This window comes from Ursus americanus, chromosome 32, assembly GCF_024610735.1.
Source record: "Ursus americanus isolate L20-20 chromosome 32, mUrsAme1.1.p, whole genome shotgun sequence".
NCBI lineage: Eukaryota > Metazoa > Chordata > Mammalia > Carnivora > Ursidae > Ursus > Ursus americanus.
Genome location: NC_142158.1, coordinates 20141085 through 20156860, shown reverse-complemented (window position 1 = coordinate 20156860; position 15776 = coordinate 20141085). Strand labels below are relative to the sequence as shown.

Here is a 15776-nt window from a genome sequence, read left to right as displayed (position 1 = left end):
GTCGGCCGAGCAGGGGGAGGAGCCAGCCCCCCGCTCCGTTCTGAGATATTAGCCTTCACCTTGATAATGCTCCTCAACAACAAAACGCCAGAAGAGCCTTTTCAGGAAACTGATTTCAACTGTCCGCTAGAGGCTGTAATGAGACCGACAATGTCACTTTAGACCAACCTGGGGTTTAAACTGTAGCAATCATTGCGTTTTAAATGAAAAAAGAAAAAAAAAAGTTGTAGAACCGAGTAAGAGTGAACAGTAGTAGTTTTATTTAAATAGCCATGTATATGTGCATGGTATTTCCAAATGTGAGAAAAAAAAGTATTTCCGGGGCTCTACACCTTCCTAGCTGTTAGTATGCTTATTTTTATTTCTGTAGCACGTTGGCTCTACAATACAGTTGTTTAAAAGCTGACACATTTCTCTTGGTGATTCTGTATCCTGCTTCAGTCGGTGACTAACCGTTAGGTCATAAGTAAACTCAGCCAAAGGTTTCTCAAATACAGCTTACAGTCAATAGTGGTGGCTTCCAGAGAGAAACTTACGTGGAACACTTGGTTCTAAGCACCTGAAAGAGGTCAAATGCTGCCCCGACCCCTACTGGTCTTCCAGAATTATCTGCAGCAAGGAGAACGCTGCACTGAGCTCTCCCTTCACCATGGATGTGCCTTCGCTTTTCGCCAGGTGCCACACCTGTTGGCAAGGTGCACCCCCCTCCACAGAAGATTCCTTCCCACCGAGCTAACACCTGGCGGTGGGAGCCGCGGAGGGGGCGGGGTGGTGGGCAGTGGAGAACCGCGCTTCAGAACTGAGCGCAGAGGAAATTCCTCAGCGTGGATTCACGAGAATTGCCATTTGATGCTCGGTTTGCTTTCTGTATCTCCTGCACTGGTTACCTCATTTCCGATTAAATTAATGATCCCGAATCAACTGCGAGAGGAGTGCGCGGGTCGTCTTCCAAGGCTGCGGCTGGGTACTTCAGTACCCAAAGCAGATTTCCAGACCTGCAGAAAGCGAAAGGGGGGGGGGGCGGGGAGGGCACCCGCTTTCCCAGGCAGGAAAGGTGACGGTGCATATGCAGTCGCGGGGACCCTTCAAACTTTCCTGAGTTGTACGCAGAGGCAATCCCCGCGGCCCCGTGGTCCTGGTTCCGGAACGAAACCGGTTTGAGGGTTAACGTGCACGAGGATCCGAGTCAGCCCGCTTAGACGATTCTCGGCGCGCCCGGGACGAAGGGCACGTCGGGATCACACTTGCCCCCCCCTCTCCCGGGGGGTTATTTCGCTGGCTGCGAGCTGAAGCCCGACACCCCTCGGAGAGTCCTCCGGGGCGCCCTGAGTTGCACCCCGCTGTCGCTCTGTCCCCTCCAAGTAGGTGCAGAGACCCGGGGAGGCGCGCGAGGACCGACCGGTCACCGCTAAAATTACCTCATCGTTTTAGCTCCCCGCCCCTTTCCCAAACCTGGAAGAAGCGTCCCCTCCGGCCGGAGTCGCACCCCCCGCCCCCCGCTCCCGAGCGGGTCTCGGGCCACGCGCCGCCTCCCCGGGGGCCGCCGAGCCCGCGCAGCGCGCAGCCAAGGGTTAAGGGCGCCGGCCGGCCGGCCGCCGCGCAGTGCGCTCGCGGTCCTCCGAGCGGCTCGCCCCGCCGCCCGCCAGAGGGTGCCCCCCCACCCCCAAGTCGGATCCTTGAGCTGCGGCGGCAGCAGCCAACTGCTCCATATTTGGCTTCTATTACACATTTACATACTGGAGCGAGCGAGCGAGCGCGAGAGAGCGCGAGGGAGGGAGGGCGGGCGGGCGGAGGGAGGAGGGAGGGGAGGGGAGCAGGGGGGGTAGGAGGAGGAGGAGGACGAGGAGGAGGAGGAGGAGGACGAGGAGGAGGAGGAGGACGGGGAGGAGGAGGAGGAGGAGGAGGAGGAGAGAGCAGAGTATACCGCAGACATCATTTCTACTACAGTGGCGGAGCCGTACAGGACCTGTTTCACTGCAGGGGGATCCAAAACAAGCCCCGTGGAGCAGCCGCCAGCGCTACAGCAGCCGCAAGACACTGTTTCTCTCCCTCTGCCCCCCCTTCCCCACGCAACCCCAGATCCATTTACACTTTACAGTAAGTGGCTATTTTTTTCTCCTCTGATTCTCTCTTCCCCCTCCCCCATCCCCTTCGCCCCTTATTTAGATTAAAATTTGCCCCTACCCCCGCTCTCCAGAGAGGGGCAAAAGCAACAACCAGCAAACAAACCCCAAACCCCAGTCGCCGGCACAGAAAACAGCTGGAAGAGGAGCGAAGGAAATCGACGCGTCGTGTTGTGGTGTGTGTGTGTGTGTGTGTGTGTGTGTGTGTACATACAACCTTCTCCAGCTCCAGCCTCCCGGGCCGACACCCCCGCTCGGGGCGCAGGGACTGACGGCAGGGGGCTGCCGGGCCGGTGGGCGCCCGCCAGGCGAGGGGGCGCGCCCGGGCTGGGGGTGCGGGCGCGGGCGGGGAGAGCGGCGGCGGCGCCCCGCTCCGGCGGCTGCCGGTCCGGCGGCGAGTGCAGAGAGCTGTGTCCCCCTCCCTCGAGGTGGCGTAGGGGTAGGCGGCGGCGGCGGCCGCGGCCGGGGGTCGCGCTGCCCTCTCCTCCCGCCGCCCCCTCCTCAGCTCTCTCCCCCAGGAGGGCGTTGGAGCGAGTGGGTCTGGAGGAGGGCTGGGCTTCCCCGCCGGTGGCCGCCCGGCCTCGGAGCCCGGGGCGGGGGTCTCCCCGCCGAGGCCGGCCTCGCCGGGTGTGCGGCTGCGGGCCGGGACTTTGCGCGCGGCCGGGCGGTGGGAGCGCGGGGGGCGCGGAGGGAGCCGACGTGCGGGTGCCGGGAGCGCGGCTGGAGCGGCGGTGGCGGCCCTGCTGCCGCCGCCGCCACCGCCGCCCTGTTGGTGCGGCCGCTTCCTGATCATGTGCAGCAGCAGCCGCCGCCGCCCGGAGCCGGGAGCCCGCGAGCGCCCCAGCCCGGGCCGGCGCCCCAGCCAGCGCCCGCGGCAGGAGCGGAGGAGCGGCGGCGGGCGCTGCCCTGCCGGCGCCGGGAGTGAGCGGCTGCGCGGCTGCTGGGAGGGTGAATGAAGCCAGGAGGAGGGGAAGGAGGAGGCGGCGGCGGCGGAGGAGGCGCTGCGGGGATTGGGATGCGCCCTGGAGCCCCGCTGCTCGTTCACTCTGGGCCGGGCCGGAGACTCCGCCACTCCCGCGGCAGCCGCCGCCGCCTCCTACGTGGTTCCAGCGCTGCGAGCAGGCCGGTCCCGCAGGGGGCAGGGAAGGGGCCGGCCGGGCGGAGCGAGAGGTGAGGCGGCGGCGGAGCGCGGCGTGAGTGTGAGTGAGTGAGTGCGTGCGTGTGTGAGTGCTTGTGTGTGTGTGTGTGTGTGTGTGTGTGTGTGTGCGCGCGCGGGGGGGGGGGGCGGCGAGGGCCGTCGCGGTGGGGAGCGGCCCCTCGGTGGCCACTTGGCTGACTCTGCGGCGCCCCGACCCCTCCCCAGCCCCCCGCCCTCAGGCCGCCTTCCCTAAACTCCGGGGCTTGTGCTTTCATTTTATTTCAGACCACGTAGGGGGCTGACTGGAAGGGATGAAACAATTCAGGTTTTCTAGGGAGATTGAGCAAGGACCTTAGTGGGGGGTGGAAGTAGGGTGGTGGTGGAGATCTTGCCAGAAAACAACAACAAAAAAATCAGTTTCCAAGGACCGTGGGGTTCGGTTCAACCCTGTGGCTGTTCTGTTTTGTTTTGCTTTCTTAGTATATAATCCTGCAGATAAGAGGGTAATATAAATACTTCGGGAGATTGGGAAATTGCTGAAGAGTAGTAAGGGCAAAAAAAAAAAAAAAAAAAAAACCAGTCGGAAGCTGGTTATATAATGCGCGATGTGGCTAACGAGAACGGCAAGCTATTTTTATTTTGTTTACCGTATGCTGTGCAGTAGGGACTCCTCCAAACTGGTTCTGTCCCCGAAGAGATTCTTAGCTTCCCTGCGAGATCCACAGGATACAATTAGTAAAATTAGAAGACCCTATTACACCCACAGAAGAAAAACTACTGCCTTAGAGTGGCATGCTCCCTGCACATCCCTTCGTGCATGCACGGGAATGTGTATATGCAAATAAGTTCTCCTTTGGCAATTGAGTAGTCACATCTCAATGACATTTGTGTTTTGTAATGCAGGCTGTTCTTAATATTTAAACATTGTCGGTACATATCGCACAGAGCAGTGGGTAGTTACTTGATGGTTATTTTTAGGCATAGCCAGTTACTTTTCCAACAGTGTTAGCTAAGCCATTTCTGTTTGGGTTTCTCAGGAGCCTTGTAGTTCCTAGAAGCCCCTGTTAGCCCACCCTGTAGTTTATCTGTAGTTGGACGCTTGGGCTTTTTTTTTTTTTTTTTTTTTCTTTTTGGTGGAATGAAGCCTGAGCCTGAGGAAACCACCAAAGAGAAGGTTGAGAAAATTCTGCACATGAACTCTTGGAAAGGGATTGCACCATAACAGCTAATGCTGTGGCATTTAATCTCCTCTGATTGTCCTCCAACTGTGCATGCCTCAGTCAATATTTTAGCAGCTCCGCAGACAAATGGGCTCGAGAGCCACCCTCTGTGTACCGCAGAGGGTGAAGGGCTCCCCCGAACCTCCTGGCTGCCTGTCTTTCTCATCGTGTAGATACGTGTCAGTGGTGTAGGTTTTCCCTGCACTTACTCCAGGTCCCTGATCACTCCTGTAATTAGATCAGGCTGCCATGGCAACAGACAGTGTGCCTCGTCCATTCAGGTGGGTTTGTCTTGTGCCTGGACTCCTCCAAGTGTTTTAGCACAGGATTTGTGCTGTGCCTGCCAGAGGAGACGCTTCACTCCCTCAGTTGTGTCTTCTTTCAGTCCTTTGGACGGGAGACACGGAATGAGACTTCGCAGGGACTCAACTTTTGTAACGGAGACCAGCAAGTTGTTCTTGCTGGGTGCGATATGTAAATGCCTCTCCCAGCACAGTGAAAGGGGCCTGGCAGTCCTGCTGATGTCGACTGTGAACAGATCAACAAATATTTGGTACTTGTTAGAAACCTTTCAGAGCTTACTAAAGCAACATTTCTTTTGCAGTCTGGTGCCTTTGGCCTCGCGGATACTTAACCCCTTCAAGTGGGAAAGCACCGGGCCCTGAGAACCTATGTTGTCAGTAGCCAATGACCGGGATTCTACAGGGTTGACTCAGTGGAAGGGGTTTGTAGGAAGGATATCCTATTTAGGATAGGATATCCCCGTCATCACATTTCACCATAGCTGCTATAATAACCAAAAATGGGACTTACTGGAGGGGCCATTCTGAATGGGTACACTTTTCATTTGGACTTCTTGGCCATCCTTAATCTTCCCATCTGTTAGTAGTGAGTTCCAGGGTTTTTTTCAGGTGAGAGGTGATAGGGGCCTAGAGCTCGTAGACTGGCAGTGGGTGATGCTTTTACACAATAAGCAACTTGCACTGTATTTGGAGATATAATTTTATGAGCATTTAATAATTTAGAGAGCATCAGTCCCCTCTTTGCATTAGGACGCCACCTCATTAAGTCCACTAGGCAAAGAAAAATAATCCTGTTGCCAAAAAAATAAAAAGGGAAGAAAATTAAGTAGCTTTGCTTGCTGAAGCTTTTGTGTGGCCTAGGCGATCCACCTGAGGGGGAGTATTTTAATAACCCTGATATTTGAAAGAGAAAGTAATTGAGAATAATAATGTCTTGATTTGGTTGTGACCCTGCCAGTCCATTTTTCAGTTTTCAGTTATATAGCCCCATAGCTAAATTGGTAAATCCTCTTTTTTTTTTTTTTTTGCCCTGGGCCTGGGATTCATTCCCCACAGGGGGTTTACGACTTTCTACCATTTACTGAGTTTATACGGTTGGTAACTTGATTGCGGCCTGTTCAGATCAAGTGCTTCTGTGGTTAAAACAAGCGATTTTTTTTTCTCTAGGACGTAAATAGATGGGATGCCAGGATATGAAGTAAGGCACAGAAGTTTAAGTTGTACACACTTCGCAGGTTCTGGATTATATTTTGCAACATACGGAAAATCTCTTGCAATAAAACGTGAAGGTGTATTTTTTGAATGCTAAAATAAGTATGAAAAATGTACTTGATTGGGAACTGTGAAAGTCAATATTTTCCTCTCTGGATTTCGTTTTAAGAGGGTTTGGTTAACAGAAGTGATACTTTGTCGGGAATATTATAACTAGACTCCAGGGCTTCTGAATTGTCTTTTACTTTTAGAGAGAGATTCAAGAAAAACTCTTTAGCTGTCAGATTCTATGTCAAGTGCCTGTAGAAGGCCTTACATTTCATTGTCTGTGAGTCCTGGGAAAGGCCAGTCTTAAGAGATTATTAAAACATTAGTAAACACATTTCTATGACTCCTGTATTTGTTGTCATTACAGAGTTTAAGGACTCACATTCCTTTTGTGTAATATGCTTTTTTTTTTCCATTCTGAAATGTCAAGTGGATTTTACTTTTGCACTTACCTTGAATGACAGTTTCTGATGACTAACACGTTGTAACAGCAGTTCATTTTGTTTCCTATTTGAAGTTAGTCGATAAACATATTTTATTAAAACCCTGAAAATTAGTATAGGAGTGAATGTTAGTTCTTTCAACTCTAGCTGTGAGCAGGTAACATGTAGTTTAGACTCTGAAACACTGAAATACTTGTATATTAATGTGACAGAGTATGGGAGACAGGGTAGGCATCATTTTCAGGGTGGACATAAATAATTTGATTTCCGTTGCTTTTTATTTTCAGAGTTATTCAGTAATCTGAATGATTGTCTTCTGTGAGAGATTTAGACGTGGACAAGCTTAAACTGCTTCAAAGAACAGATGTAGTTCTGGTGATACTTCCAAGGTTATCAGAAGCAGGCCCTCTCTATTTTGTAAGAGCATTGAGAATAATACACTGTAGAAATCTCGGTAGAGATCATCATTTCTGTCCCAGGGCATTCCATACAGGACTGCCCATTTTTAAGAATGAATTTTGTAGTCCTCAATTATACTGTTCAGATTTTAGTTTCGTTGAATTCCGTTTAATAAAATACTCATTCAACGTGTCTTTAAGGGATGATATAATAATGAGCATACTGAATGCTGTTTTAGAGAATATTTTTAAATGTTGACTGAAAGAGTTGTAATTGGATCAAGGTTTTGAAAAATATATATATATACAAATGTTTAAAATTGTAGGAGTGATAAAAAAAGATTTAGGTAAATCATCTCTATTTGTGGAGACAGTTTTAAAAATCTTTTTCCTGTTTCACGATTTATGTATTTTTGTCTTTATCGGTGTAGTGAGATGTATTTTGTAATTCTTACACATATGAACTTTCCAGGCTAGTGTGCTATAAATGTTTGTAGTGCGTGTTACCATCCCGAATGTAATGAAACCCGTTTAGAACCGTTACAGACAAAAAAGCGACAAGCATTATATTTTCCTTGATATGTTTGATGTTAGCAGAAACGTTTCATTGATTTTTCTATAACTTTTAATGCATACCATTTGTGGAGTAATGAAAATGCAGTGGTAATTGCCATAATGTAAGCAAAAATGGTATGCTACCTGAAAATGACTTTTCAGAAAATTCATTGTAGTGTAATCAGAATTTGAGACTTAAGGGGGCAGAGGTTGCCCTGATTATGCTGTTTTGATTCAGGCTAAGAGGAACTCTTCATTTCACTTAGATGCTCTTGAGCATGACACATTTTGAGGGAGTTATTTAGCCGAAGTTTTTAGTGATAATCGTCTTAGCTGCTAACCTATAAGCAATTTATCTTCTAACATGCAAAGAAAATGTATTCTTCTGTCACTATGTATGGCAAATTGTCTTTTATTGCGTCCTTACATTTGGCCCCCTCTCCCCAAATTATTTATATTACCTCCTGTATTTATTTATCTATTATTTCCTCTTTACTATCACATTAGTATTATTTAGACCACCTATCTTAGTAATCTTCCTCTATAAATGGAATTGTATTATGTAGTTCTGTGCTTTTAAAATATTAAGTATTCTATTTTTAGTGTGTATGTTGTAGAAAACATTCTATAGGCTATTATTGGTGGGGTTTTTTTTGTTTTTTGTTTTTTTTTTGTATTTTGTTTGTATGTTTTTGCAGTGAATCCACTCTGCCTTGCTTTTGTTCTCGTATTTCTTCCCTCTGATGGAACAGCGAGTTACGTGAACTCTTAATTACTGTAACTGGTATAGCAACACAAATACTTTTGAAATAAGTAGGCATACCAGTGTGAGAGTAAATTAATATTTTACAGCATTTACATCATGTTTGACTGTTCTGTGCACTTCAGCAGAATAGGACACTGTAATTTGGACTCTATAAAACCTTATCTGCCAGGTGATATGTAAATAGGACTGTGTGCACACAGAGATACACCAGCAAACACTCAACTGTTAGCTCATGGAGCAAGTGCTGTCTGCAAATCCACAGCACCCGCACCTTGTTCAGAAGTGATTATCCAGTATGTTGATGCTGCGTTTGAGAAGTTACTAGAGAGAAACAAGGCAACAGCTACTGTGTAAGGGCAAATAGAATTCTGGGAGCTTCTCTTTAACTTGGCCATGATTTACATTTGTAACTCAACGAGCTTCTTTACAGAGGGAGAGACTTAGCCGACACTTCCAAGGACTTCAAAGACCTTATAGTCTAGAACAGCTTCCCTACTTTCTCTGTACTCAGAGATGACATGTGGAGAAACCAAGGACTAGGAAACTAACTTCTTCTGCATATCAGTCCCAGGCATGCAGTAGATGCTTAAGTAAATACTTGGTGAATGGATTCGTTAGAAGTAAGAATGCTTTGGCTACTATTCATTACTTTGAAAAGTGTTGGAAAACGATTGAAATTATTTTCATTTCCAGCTGGGCTGTGCTCTTAAAAATAGTGAGTGTGTATGGATGAAAATAATCATACTACCGAGATGTGTTGCCATGTACCCAGGGATAATTGGCTCACTTACCTGTTTACAGATTATTCACATTGGAGATCGTATTCATAACTCCAGAATAGTTTCTTTCTGACATCCAATATAATCCTGGGCCTCCTCCTTCCTACTGTTACCTGGCGTGGGCTTAGGAAACCCAAACTAAATTTAAAATCAGCCCAAACAAATATGCAGATCAGCTCCAGTAATCAAAGACGGAAGTCGGCCCAGCAATGACTAGTTTGGGGGTTAGTTTGTAACTGTGCTTCTCATTCTTTCTAGTTCATGTGGGCAGTTGGGAATGAGCAATATTTAAAAATATTATTTTAATAGGGCTGAAAACTCTGTTAGCAGATCAAGTCCTCAGCTTCTTCCATTTCTGTGCATAGGTCTTTACCTCACAAAAACTACTACAAGCCCCAAGCTCCCTGATGGAAAGGTATATGGAAGATTCATTCATTCTCTCGTTCATCCATTCACGCATTCACTCATTCATTACACAGTGGGTGATTTTTACTTAACTATGGGCAGGGCATTGTGGCAAAATGAAAATGAAGGAGACGTACATTCAAAAAAGAAATACTTCTAAAATCCAGTGGAAAGTCTAGTGAACATGTGCATACTTTCACAATTTTTTCTGCAATTGATACATTTTTCTATCCCATTCGACTGGTATGCTAATAACTGTGCTTCTTTTATGATTGTTTCTCAGGTTGCATGTTGATAGGAGTACATGCCGTGTGCAAATTAGACTTTGGCTCAATTACTATTCGATCCATGCCCATTTCACCTGCTGTCCCTGGATGACCAGCATGTGTTTATCAGATGATTCGTTAGAATCATTAGAGAAAAGAATGGCAGTCCCGGGCTCAAATGGGGAGGCCGAGCTCTTAATTTGATTGCAGGGATGACCTTTTTGTGTGGGGGCCTCCCTCTGAGCCCTGTTGACTCATACCAGGCCTGCCTTCTGAGCTGGCTGTTATCTGTAATTCTCATAAGACAAAATGCACAATTTGATGTCCTTAAAGTTAAGATTTCAGCGTATAGACACTTTAAGGTGGAATCATTTTTGGATGCCGTTTGTCCTGGTTTTCATTTTGGATCTCTTCTCCTGCACCTCCCCTCCCCCCACCCTTGCAGGAGCACCGTGCGGCAAGTCACCAGGGTGGTCTGTCCAAGCTGCGGATTTGTGTGTCGTCCTTGTAAGGCAGTCTCCTCCTCCGCGGCCCCTACAGGGAAGTGCCTCACATATCAGGTGAGAGTTTTGCTATGCTTGTCTAGTTTCCATCCGAGGATCAAGTCTGACCCGGAAAATCACCTCGTACCCACGCTTTCGTGCATCGTGGACCGTTCGCTGCGACGGCCTTTGCAGACTGCATTCGGAGGGAAATTGAGAAATTGCCAGGAGCGTTTTTAACAGCTTGGCTTGAAGTGTCTCTCTTTTTGGTTTAATTTAGAAGAAAGTGGTTCGTGAAGAAGTCTGCGTTTGACTTGGTGACAATCGACTGTGGGTGTGTCAGGCTCGAGCCTGGTCGTCCTCATTGTCACCTTTTCCTGAACGCGATGAGACCGTTTCGCTGCCAAACTGTGACCGTAAGTCACGGTTCTCGCGTTTTAGGTTTTTGTTGTAGAGTGATCCAGGCATAGGGATACAGAGGCCTGTTTGTTCAGTGGCAACCAGTATTTGTCGAATCTTGAGTGTCTTTGTGTCTGTTGGGATTTTACAACTTCCTGATTGCCTCACGTACAGTAAATTTTTCTGGCCTGGAGAGTCATGCAGACACAGGGTGTATGCGGTGTGGATGACTCATGGTTCTATATTGAAGAGAGGACAAGAGGATCCTGCCTGCATGAAATTGGGAGACATGGAAGTTAGACAGAAGCTGGGGCAAGAGGGCTTGGGAGCACTGGTATATGCAACCCAAGGGGATTGTGAAATAGATCCCCTCTTGCTATTTACCTTGGGAGCGGTCCTCTGGAACCTGTGGAAATGGACTCTATTCAGAGGTTCCCGAGCCTGGCTGGGCAACAGAATCACCTGGAGAGCTGAAGGAAAGAGAGAGACAGAGAGAGAAAAAGGATTTGGGGCTCCACCTCTTGAATCAAAATGAACCTTTCATGGTCCCTTGGAATCCTACTGATGCCCCACAGGTTTGGGAACTGCTGGGTCGGGTGGTCTCTGGGCAGGTGTTCCTGAGTCATGTTCTATTTCCTTGCTTGGCGAGACACACAGTCTGCCGTGACCACACCTCACATAGAAGGTTCTCAATTTGCAGCTAACTTGTTAAGAGGTAGATATTTGCTTTACCAAAATGTTCAGTGGAAAACTGATTCACCAGCTTTCTTTAAATAAAGGGCTCCCCCTCTATACCTAAGATTGAGTTTTTACATTAACATATAATTTTCATGACATCTGAGCTAAGAGCACAGGGTTCTGGAAGCAGCCTGTCTGCATTTAGCATCTGGAGCGGCCACTGTGTCCGGGGGAATCCTGTTAGCTTTCTGTGTCTGGTGATGAGTAAGGTGGAGATAAGATTAGAACTTTCTTCTAGGGCTGCTGTGGGAATGGAATGAGGTAATATGTGTGTACGGAGTAGGAGAGTACCAGCGCATGGTTTGTGATCCGTGAGCATGAGGTATCTTTGTGATCACGTAACTTAACCTCTTGACGGGATGGTTATAACGTTCCTGTTTTGTGATGGTTGCGCCTGGACCATACATGACTAGGAGCCAGTAAATACACCTGTACCTTGGTCTTTGGACTTGACACTGTAGACATTTGAGCTCTGCAAAGCAAATGAGCTTTTTATTTATTTTTCTGAATATTGTGTGTGTCCATCTGTCTTGCTGCGATAGGAGGCATATGTAGTGTTTTTCCCTTGTTACAAGGTGAACTGAGAAGTTGAGTGTACAAATGAAGTTATTTGTGGTCTGAGTAAAAAGAAACAAAAACCCGAGTGACTGAAGTACAATGTCTTAGGAAGGGTAGCCAGAAAAGTCCTGCCTGGGGGATGGGATGGGGAGGGGTGGGGGGCAGGAAGTGATCCCAAACATTATATCCTTGAGAAATATGGACCTGGGTCCTTGACATTTTATGGGCAGTGGGTCGGGGAAGTGTCGTTTAAAAGGAAATAGAATAACCCAACAGTTATATGCAAAGGTAAGTTTCTTAAGGTCTGCAAGTGTCAGCTGACTGGAGGAGGGGGTGATACCCCACCGCCATTGCTTTCTCTCTTAGGCGTGTTAACATTTCACAGGCTATGCAGAAAATCCTCATGTTGAAGTTTTTAGGGCGGCCGTTTCACTGCATATGTGGTTAATACACATGCACTTTTTTTTTTTTTCACCTATGGTGTTTAAAAGAGACTTTCTTTGTGAAAACACAAGCAACAAAAAGTCCTATCTCTTGGCCAATATGTGCAGCTTACCGAGAAGACACCGAGGTTTTCGTAGTGTATTGAGCAAGTCTGAGTGTCTTATGAATACGTATTGTATTACCAACAAAAGTAGTGCAGAGTCACCTTGAATTCTAAGCAGCTGCCATTTTCTGCGATTGCATTTAAAGGAAGCTTCTAAGCATTATCTAAACATTTTGCATAAATAATGGCTTCCTTACAGTGCTCACATTTGAGGGTTCAACGTGAGCAGGGAAATGGTATCATCCATGCTGTAGTCTATTATGTTCATTAAGGTTTTTTTTTTTTTAATTAAAACCTAGGTTTCAAGTATTTCTGGTTCTCCTTATTTCGTAAATATGATAGGCCTAGCTCGTTCACAGACACCATCTATGTAAAGAAATTATTCATTCATTTCTTCGCTGTGTCTTTTTTAAACTACTACACGGTGCTGTGGGAATGAAAGTGAGTAAGAGCTCCCAGAAGGAGGTTGCATTCTTCGTGGTCAGGTAGGGGGAAGAAGAAATGCCCGGAAAGAACTAATACAAAGGAGAATGGGGCGGGTTGTCCTTACTGGGGTAAATTCTGACACTGAAGGAATTCAGAATGACGCTGAGTGGGATGGTGAGGAAAGACTTGGAGGAGGAGGGATCATCTGAGTTCAGCTCTGAAGGCTGGTTAGCATTTCTGTGGGAAGAGATGCATGGAGCCGGGGAAGACCGTGTAAGTGACTGGGACGCAACCAGGGAACGCCTGGGTCGTAACCCGTGAGGCCATTTTGGCTGGAGCACAGGTGCCGGTGGGCATCTGAGTTGTAGACGGGGTGGGAATACAATTGCCGAGAGGTCAGGTCTGGAGGACTCATTGGCATAAAAGTGGTCTTTGAAATTGGGCTTCGGGTTTGCCCAAAGTTTGCCAGGAGGGAGGGGGGAATGACTGTATTTCAGGGCTGACATCAGCGGGTGTGGAGCACGCAGAGGGAAGGTGAGAGGCAGCGGGGAGAGGAGCTGGAATGTTGGTGCAGTGCAGCCTTTGTGTGCTCGGTCTTGGGAAACCAAGGGGCAGGGGAGGCTGGTGCCAGGCTGGAAGGGCGGTTGGGTGGATGAACGGGTCTTCTCCCTGGAAGCTCAGTGCCGAACTGCAGCTCAATGAAATCATGTTGAAACCTTTATTTCTTTAAGACCTTAAAAAAAAAAAAGAAAGAAAGAAACCTGAGCTAATTTTAGCTAAATCTAATATGTGTGTGTATGAAAATGAATGCCGCTTTTGAAATTCAGTGCATGCAAGTATCTCTTTTCCTTTCAACAAATGATCCCTCTATTTTCCTCTAAACAGTTTTATTAAGATTTTCAGTGAAGCCCTGTACATGTTAACAATAATTCCAGCATTTCCTTTGATCTTTTCCACTGTCGATTTATTCATCTCATGTGATAGGCGTAGATCACATTGTGCCGTCTACTTGACTCTGGAGCACTTGTTCATTTGTGGCAATTCCTTTCCTGTACCTTGATAAAGCACATGAACATGGGTGTGTTTTGTAACTTTAAAGGCTTTCCTGGGGGCTTTGTGTGGACTCTTTTAAATGTGACATACATACAACACACACACACACACACACACACACACAGCACAGCTTTCTGAGCAATTTGGCTTTCCATTTATACTTTCTAGAAAATAAAGAAATACAGAATTAGTGAGCCTTGACTCTAGGATGAAAAGATTCTAAGACTCCATGGCTCAGAGTGAAGGGGAAGGCTGGAGATTATCCAGTTACATGTCTGCTGGTGGGCAGTCTGTTTTAATATAATTAGAGAAAATTTGCAGATTATTTACGATTTTTTTTTTTTTTTTTTTGGACCCGGGTTATTCGGATGGGTTGCTTTTATTCCCCAAACTAGCTCAGACTGAGGCAGTGACTTCCCTACCTTCCATGAAAGACAAGAAGGTTAGGACAGGAGCCACAGGGTTGGAGAAAACACTGTCAGGGGCAGATCATTCTGTCTGCATATATTTACCAAGCATCTCCTGTGTGAGAGGCGTTATGCCAGCTAGGCTGTAAAGGATTTATAGAGATGGTCAGTCATTCACACTCACTGCATATTAACTCACTTAATCCCTACTGCAGTCCTTGGAGGCAGGCACTGTCATTATCCATCCTGCAGGTGAGGGAAACCAAGGCACAGAGAGGGAAAGTAACCTGCCCCAGGTTGATCAGATCTTCAGTGGGGAAGTCATGCTTGGATGCCATCCCGTACTCTTCACGGGAGCTATGCATTGTCTCTCAATCCCTGAGCCCTGTCCGTAAGCAGCTTACAGTTGAGTCGCAAAGGCAGGGCATGCCCGGGGTCCTATTTAAAGAATCACAACAGAGATGCAACATCCTCTGGGAGGTCCAGACCAGGGAGGGGTTCGTGGATGCTCAGCCTTCCGTTTGGGTGCTCGCCCGCCTGCTCAGAGTTGCAAACAGGCTGTCCTCGAAGTGTTACCTTCCCTCCCCTTACTCTTCCTCATGCCTCCCTGAGATTCCGGCGCACTTTCAATAATTATTAATTGAAGAAAGTGATGGCAGTGGCAATATGCTTATCTGTGTTTCCGAGGATTGGCTTCAGTTGGGCTCCAAACACGGTTCGGCATCAAGAGTCCCAGGGAGACGAACTTTTGACTCCCCCAAGAGCTTCCCCTGGGTCATTGCTCAGCTTGCAAGATTTGGCAGATAGACAGTTCATCGCTCCAGTTTGCTAGGTGGTGGGCTGGCAGCGGATGCCAGCTCTAAGAACAAAACGTGCCGGGAAAGGAGGGCATGCCTGGGGTGGGGTGACCACTGGGAAGCCTGGGTCTCCTGTCCCCTCCCGGTCTCTCGTTTGCTCTCCTCCTCTGGACCAGTGGATGGATCTTTAACCGGCTCACGTCAGACTGATAGAGAAAGGATAAAGATCACTTTTCTCTTAGCCTGCTTGGGGGAGACCAGTCTGTCTTTCTTATGTGGAATGAAAATCACAGGATTTAAAAAAAAATATGCCTTGAGCGTCTCTCGCTTTATAGACACGCAGAACTCAGGAGGACTTGGGATTTACTATCTGTGCACTAGCCTGGCAGCCCCAGCCTACATCCCAGCTGTAATCATATGTGATGCATTTTTATTTACAGATTAGGAGGCTCTGACTCTGACATATGACTAACCGGGAAGCTCCTCCCTACAGCAGTTGCATGTCATCTGCTTCAGAGAACTAATTGCTTGGCAATTCCCCTTTGGTAATTCCCTCTTTATTTTCTGATGAGTTACTTAACAGTGATGGGCTTGTAGAGCAGAGCGTGGAGTTTAATGTGTGCTCCAGAAACTCCACTGTAGGCCTGGGGGATATGTTTTTCGAATCCTGTTTAGTTTTACTGAAGGAACACTGAAACCATTATATGGCCTGTT

The 15776-nt window shown here is 47.5% G+C and overlaps 1 protein-coding gene across 13 annotated transcripts in view; it reads left to right on the top strand.

Annotated features, from left to right (window-relative positions):
- Nucleotides 1-1879: 1879 nt before the first annotated feature.
- ATXN1 (ataxin 1) overlaps nucleotides 1880-15776 on the top strand; it is a 390438-nt gene continuing 376541 nt past the window's right edge. For 3 of the 13 annotated variants that reach the window (XM_045811584.2, XM_045811581.2, XM_087858067.1), the window contains exons 1-2: nucleotides 1880-2097; nucleotides 10101-10215. The gene's annotated coding sequence lies outside the window, so the exon portion shown is untranslated. The other 10 variants (XM_045811580.2, XM_045811579.2, XM_087858068.1 and 7 more) reach the window with 7 other exon arrangements.